This window comes from Mesoplodon mirus (assembly GCF_964341445.2).
Source record: "Mesoplodon mirus genome assembly, chromosome: 3".
NCBI classification, from domain to species: Eukaryota; Metazoa; Chordata; class Mammalia; order Artiodactyla; family Ziphiidae; genus Mesoplodon; species Mesoplodon mirus.
The window spans coordinates 70,509,544-70,517,185 of NC_138978.1; positions in this window are offsets into that span (position 1 = coordinate 70,509,544).

Consider the following 7,642-nt stretch of genomic DNA (forward strand, 5'->3'; position numbering starts at 1 on the left):
CTCAGAGGTGAATCATATTTCCAAGCTCCTGACTTGATAGCCCCCAAATCCTAACAACTAATGGCATTTTAGTCTTTGAACAAAAAAGGAGTCGCTAGAATAATGCTCTGGAAAATCTTCAAATAACAAATATTTAAGTGATCCTGAAAATATGTGAATGCTAGTGCCATGAACAAAGTATATTCATGAAAGATAAGAAGGCTGTGTAGTGGAAGTTTTGAAAGGTGGACAAGGTTAGAGCTGAAATAAAGCCTCTAGATAAAATATAAAGAATATTCTGCAGGAGTATTCATTCAAGGGAATGATATACTTTCACCATGCTTAATTTCCACAACTGCCTGGGGGGTGAGTGTAATTAGCCACTTCTACAATAAACAATACTCAGTGAGATGAAGTCACCTTTCAAAGTCTCACCTCTAGGAGCCCGGATTCAAACCGGGTTGTCTGAATCCAAAGCCTGGGCCCACCCTGATGAGGCAACCTAAGAAGCAAATCAGTATTAGCCTTAAATGATGTTTGATTGAGCTCAGAAAGCACTGACACTGAAATTCAAAGCCACTGGATCCTACATTTGGAGACTGGCCGAAGTCAGTGATAGACTCAAGAAGCAGATCTAAGTAACCTTTAGGGTTAGGTACTGAGATGGAAAACAGAGTTAGCCACACATTTGAACACTCTCTTATCCAATAGTTTTTCATTTTAATCCAATATTTCTTCTTCCACTAAGACAAACTCTTTTCCTTTCTCACCTGATGTGCAGGTGTCAAGGGCTGTCATCATTCACTTTACCCCATTGTACTGTCATCAGGCAAATAATGCCAGTGATTATTTCTGTTCACTTGCCAGAGAAAATGCATCAGGAAATGTCAACCTTCCATTTCTCATCTTGAAGACGACAACATTAAACAAGAACCAAAATTCACACAGGTGAACCCATCTGTGCTAAGCATAGAAGCACACGGTCCTTACAATGAATTATTTCAGCATTTAAGCTTTTGGAGTCACATAGCCAACTTGGTCCAATTATTAACATGTTGGGTGTTTTTATGTTCTCTCAGAAAAAGACAATTCAGAAGGAAGTTCTCACTCATGCCCTCTTAGCATCTTAAATTTAAATCTCAGGTTTCAATGGCTCAGATTTTCCTGACATTTTGAAAGTAATTGGGGGCTGGAGACTTTGCATTATTTTTCCTTCTTGTAATTCATTAAAAAACGTGTGTCTCCTATTAACCCGCCAACCATTAGGCAGCTCCTAAATCAAATATGCTTCCTCATTGCTCCCCATCTCCTGGGATAATAACATTGATCAAACTTCATTGAAATCTCACTTAGTTGATGGTACAGATATTGCAGGGAAGTGGGAGACCACTAGGAGGTTCAGGATTGGGAAACTGTTACTTTTCCTATGGCTCACTTTGCCATAATCTAAAAAGAAATTGAGGGCGCGCTTCCCTGGTGGCGCAGTGGCTGCGAGTCCGCCTGCCGATGCAGGGGACACAGGTTCGTGCCCTGGTCCGGGAAGGTCCCACATGCCGCAGAGCGGCTGGGCCCGTGAGCCATGGCCGCTGAGCCTGCGCGTCCGGAGCCAGTGCTCCGCAACGGGAGAGGCCACAACAGTGAGAGGCCCGCGTACCGCAAAAAAAAAAAAAAAAAAAAAAGAAAGAAATTGAGGACAATATCCTTCCCTTCATAAAATATTTCTTTAAATGGAGTACGATTTATACACTAACAAAAAATTTGTAAATTCTTCTCCTAGCAAGTAAATTAAAATAAAATTACTTCTATAGGTATTTAAAGAGTATATTGCTAAATGTTTATTTTAGTATTACATTCATAAAAATTAATATCAGTCTTTTCAGAATTATTTGTCAACTCTTCCATTTTATATTATGTATAATAAGGCTCAAAATTAGGAGCTTAAACATAAAAATTAGACTTAACCATAATTACCCAACTTCTTATCCCCTAAATAAATATGTTCTTTAATTATTTTTCTTCTCACAAGAGTAATACATGCTTCTTGTATGTCATGCAAGTTTTACTAAAAGCAAAATAAAAAATATTTTAATGTTGTTTAATGTTGTCTTGTTTCACCCACAGTCCACTATCTGGAGTTAAACTCTGCTAATATTTTAATGTAGATGTCCCTGACTTTCATCTTTCCTTGTGAATTAACATATAGATTATGTATTTATTGGATGTGAGCAAAGGAAACCCAATTGAAGGAATTAATGCAAAAGGGCGGGGGGATTTACAATAAGCATAGTAAGATGTCTCCCTGAACTGACAAGAAGGAAGGCAGCCAGGTCTTAGACACAGACTAAAACATGGCAGCGAATTGGAAAAATCAGTTCCCTCCATCCTTCACTCTATTTCCTCATCCTGTTGCAGAAAATGACAAGTACCAACATCTTGTGATTTTAAATTTCCTCTATTCAAGCAAGCAGCCAAATGGAGACTGAACATTCTTGGTCACAGTCCCAAGGCTCCCTGGGAAGGTTCAAGATTCTTAAAAGAGTCCATCCTGAACAAAGTGGCACACTTATGTCCCAGCAACATGGCTGCTTCCTTTGTAACTGCATGCTTGGGTTGAAGGACAGTAACCAGAAGGGAGAAGTCACAGTGAGCCACAGATATCCACTAGCAATAGTTCTAATATTTTTATTTTGCAAAAGCAAAAGATAAACCATACATATTATTCTATAACTTGCCCCCTCACTTAATACATGTTGGCCAATGTTCAAATAGGCTTCCTTTATTCCCCATTTATTTTTTTATTGATGACACTTTCTCTGCATATTTGTTTCCCTAAAACCATGTTTCCCAATCATTTTTACATTATGACACACACAGATGCAAAATAATACTTCTGTTTCACACTCAGAAAACTGGAGGAAATATGAAGGCATATATACAGGGCTTGGTGCAAAATATATTTTCTTTATATTATAAAATTATGATTAAAAATAAAATAGAAAAAAGTAAAATTGAGGAACATTTAAAATACTGAATTTGTATAAAGCTTCCAAATAAAAGAGTCTCAAGGTATTTAATTAAAAACTAGCTTGCTTCCATACTCTTATTTGTATTTTATTTATATCAGAGTTTATTCTTAAAATAATAATACAAAAGTCCTGATGAAGAATTTTTCATGATGATATTTTCAAATTCTTTATAGGGACCATCAGTGAGAAACTTTGTATGGGTTGGTGATGAAAAAAAAATGTAAAGCACTTTTACTGTTACTCAAAAATGTACACATTTAGATTGCATTTAAAGAAACTAACAGCTCTTTCATTTACCTTTTAAAGTAATATTGAAATTTCTTGTGATAATGGGAATAATTTTGAATCCATTGAAAATTTCCATATTAAGTATTTCAAAATAATGACAATGCTCTACTTTTCAGAATGAACATATATCCTAGAAGAGGCCATCGTGAAGCTGGCTAAGTTGCCACTAAAGAGGCATTCTGCTACCAATGAACAGAAGTTTTTGGATATATGTGAAAACAGGGAGCTGTGCCCAACCCGATGTCCCACACTGGACCAGCTTCTCCTGGAGCTAGTGTGGTTCCCCTGACCACATCTCGTTATTTTTACACTGTCTTCTGAAAGAGAGATCCAGGATGCACAAGTATCTCTTCAACTGTGCTCTGCACACATGGTGAAGCAGACAGCAAATGAGGAAAGACACAGCCACCCTGTGGGGAACAAGGGGCACCATCAGACCCCTTCACCCTTCAAGGAGCCCTGGACCAGGCAGCTCCAGGTCAAAGGCTATGGGACTCCAACAGCCCAGGCTTGGTCAGCCACCCCACGGTCAGAGGAGATCTTTAGCTGGAGGCTGTAAACCATTTATAGCACCTTGGCACAAGTTGTGATCTAATGACATGGAAGATTTATTCATTTTATCTACTAGAACAATGGTTTTCAAATGTGTTCTATGAGCTCCAGGATTTTGTTCCAGGGCCTTAGAGGCCTTGGAGGTGAAAGGGAAGCCCAAGGATTAGAGTTCTGGGTTTGCTGCCCTGTCTCAACCAGAGCAGGTGTCACTGTGACCTCTTTTATATTTAGGTATGTGGGTGTGTGTATAGGGAGAGGGGAAGATTTCAACTGCTAAAAACAAAAAGCTTTTAACCTACAGGACCATATTGGTGTTCATCTTTAAAATTTTTTAAATCATATACAAACACATATTTCTGTTAACATCAAACATGAAACAGTATACTTCCTCCTATAAAATGTGAAATTTCACATCCCCCTTTACCAGCCAGTTTTTGTTGAAATCATCTAGGACTTTAGATCTCAATCTTTTTAATACATTTTGACATTATGTATCTTCTCCTTCCCTTTATTTTTGACATTTTATTTTTATTTTTTTATTTTTTGCTTTATAAAAAATTTAATCAGTTATACATATACATATGTTCCCATATCCCCTCCCTTTTGCGTCTCCCTCCCACCCTCCCTATCCCACCCCTCCAGGCGGTCACAAAGCACCGAGCTGATCTCCCTGTGCTATGCGGCTGCTTCCCACTAGCTATCTACCTTACGTTTGGTAGTGTATATATGTCCATGCCACTCTTTCACTTTGTCACAGCTTACCCTTCCCCCTCCCCATATCCTCAAGTCCATTCTCTAGTAGGTGTGTGTCTTTATTCCTGTCTTACCCCTATGTTCTTCATGACATTTTTTTTCTTAAATTCCATATATATGTGTCAGCATACAGTATTTGTCTTTCTCTTTCTGACTTACTTCACTCTGTATGACAGACTCTAGGTCCATCCACCTCATTACAAATAGCTCAATTTCATTTCTTTTTATGGCTGAGTAATATTCCATTGTATATATGTGCCACATCTTCTTTATCCATTCATCCGATGATGGACACTTAGGTTGTTTCCATCTCCGGGCTATTGTAAATAGGGCTGCTATGAACATTTTGGAACATGTCTCTTTTTGAATTATGGTTTTCTCAGGGTATATGCCCAGTAGTGGGATTGCTGGGTCATATGGTAGCTCTATTTGTAGTTTTTTAAGGAACCTCCATACTGTTCTCCATAGTGGCTGTACCAATTCACATTCCCACCAGCAGTACAAGAGTGTTCCTTTTTTTCCACACCCTCTCCAGCATTTATTGTTTCTAGATTTTTTGATGATGGCCATTCTGACTGGTGTGAGATGATATCTCATTGTAGTTTTGATTTGCATTTCTCTAATGAGCAAAGATGTTGAGCATCCTTTCATGTGTTTGTTGGCAGTCTGTATATCTTCTGTGGAGAAATGTCTATTTAGGTCTTCTGCCCATTTTTGGATTGGGCTGTTTGTTTTTTTGTTATTGAGCTGCATGAGCTGCTTATAAATTTTGGAGATTAATCCTTTGTCAGTTGCTTCATTTGCAAATATTTTCTCCCATTCTGAGGGTTGTCTTTTGGTCTTGTTTATGGTTTCCTTTGCTGTGCAAAAGCTTTTAAGTTTCATTAGGTCCCATGTGTTTATTTTTGTCTTTATTTCCATTTCTCTAGGAGGTGGGTCAAAAAGGATCTTGCTGTGATTTATGTCATTGAGTGTTCTGCCTATGTTTTCCTCTAAGAGTTTGATAGTGTCTGGCCTTACATTTAGGTCTTTAATCCATTTTGAGCTTATTTTTGTGTATGGTGTTAGGGAGTGATCTAATCTCATACTTTTACATGTCCCTACCCAGTTTTCCCAGCACCACTTATTGAAGAGACTGTCCTTTCTCCACTGTACATTCCTGCCTCCTTTATCAAAGATAAGGTGACCATATGTCCGTGGGTTTATCTCTGGGCTTTCTATCCTGTTCCATTGATCTATCTTTCTGTTTTTGTGCCAGTACCATACTGTCTTGATTACTGTAGCTTTGTAGTATAGTCTGAAGTCAGGGAGCCTGATTCCTCCAGCTCCATTTTTCGTTCCCAAGATTGCTTTGGCTATTCGGGGTCTTTTGTGTTTCCATACAAATTGTGAAATTTTTTGCTCTAGTTCTGTGAAAAATGCCAGTGGTAGTTTGATAGGGATTGCATTGAATCTGTAGATTGCTTTGGGTAGTAGAGTCATTTTCACAATGTTGATTCTTCCAATCCAAGGACATGGTACATCTCTCCATCTATTTGTATCATCTTTAATTTCTTTCATCAGTGTCTTATAATTTTCTGCATACAGGTCTTTTGTCTCCTTAGGTAGGTTTATTCCTAGATATTTTATTCTTTTTGTTGCAATGGTAAATGGGAGTGTTTTCTTGATTTCACTTTCAGATTTTTCATCATTAGTATATAGGAATGCCAGAGATTTCTGTGCATTAATTTTGTATCCTGCCACTTTACCAAATTCATTGATTAGCTCTATTAGTTTTCTGGTAGCATCTTTAGGATTCTCTATGTATAGTATCATGTCATCTGCAAACAGTGACAGCTTTACTTCTTCTTTTCCAATTTGGATTCCTTTTATTTCCTTTTCTTCTCTGATTGCTGTGGCTAAAACTTCCAAAACTAGGTTGAATAAGAGTGGTGAGTGGGCAACCTTGTCTTGTTGCTGATCTTAGTGGAAATGGTTTCAGTTTTTCACCATTGAGGACGATGCTGGCTGTGGGTTTGTCATATATGGTCTTTATTATGTTGAGGAAAGTTCCCTCTATGCCTACTTTCTGCAGGGTTTTTATCATAAATGGGTGTTGAATTTTGTCGAAAGCTTTCTCTGCATCTATTGAGATGATCATATGGTTTTTCTCCTTCAATTTGTTAATATGGTGTATCACATTGATTGATTTACGTATACTGAAGAATCCTGCATACCTGGAATAAACCCCACTTGATCATGGTGCATGATCCTTTTAATGTGCTGTTGGATTGTGTTTGCTAGTATTTTGTTGAGGATTTTTGCATCTATGTTCATCAGTGATATTGGCCTGTAGTTTTCTTTCTTTGTGACATCCTTGTCTGGTATTGGTATCAAGGTGAGGGCGGCCTCATAGAATGAGTTTGGGAGTGTTCCTCCCTCTGCTATATTTTGGAAGAGTTTGAGAAGGATAGGTGTTAGCTCTTCTCTAAATGCTTGATAGAATTCACCTGTGAAGCCATCTGGTCCTGGGCTTTTGTTTGTTGGAAGATTTTTTATCACAGTTTCAAATTCAGTGCTTGTGATTGGTCTGTTCATATTTTCTATTTCTTCCTGATTCAGTCTTGGCAGGTTGTGCATTTCTAAGAATTTGTCCATTTCTTCCAGGTTGTCCATTTTATTGGCATAGAGTTGCTTGTAGTAATCTCTCATGATCTTTTGTATTTCTGCAGTGTCAGTTGTTACTTCTCCTTTTTCATTTCTAATTCTTTGATTTGAGTCTTCTCCCTTTTTTTCTTGATGAGTCTGGCTAATGGTTTATCAATTTTGTTTATCTTCTCAAAGAACCAGCTTTTAGTTTTATTGATCTTTGCCATCGTTTCCTTCATTTCTTTTTCATTTATTTCTGATCTGATCTTTATGATTTCTTTCCTTCTGCTAACTTTGGGATGTTTTTTTTCTTCTTTCTCTGATTGCTTTAGGTGCAAGGTTAGGTTGTTTATTCGAGATGTTTCCTGTTTCTTAAGGTGGGATTGTATTGCTATAAACTTCCCTCTTAGAACTGC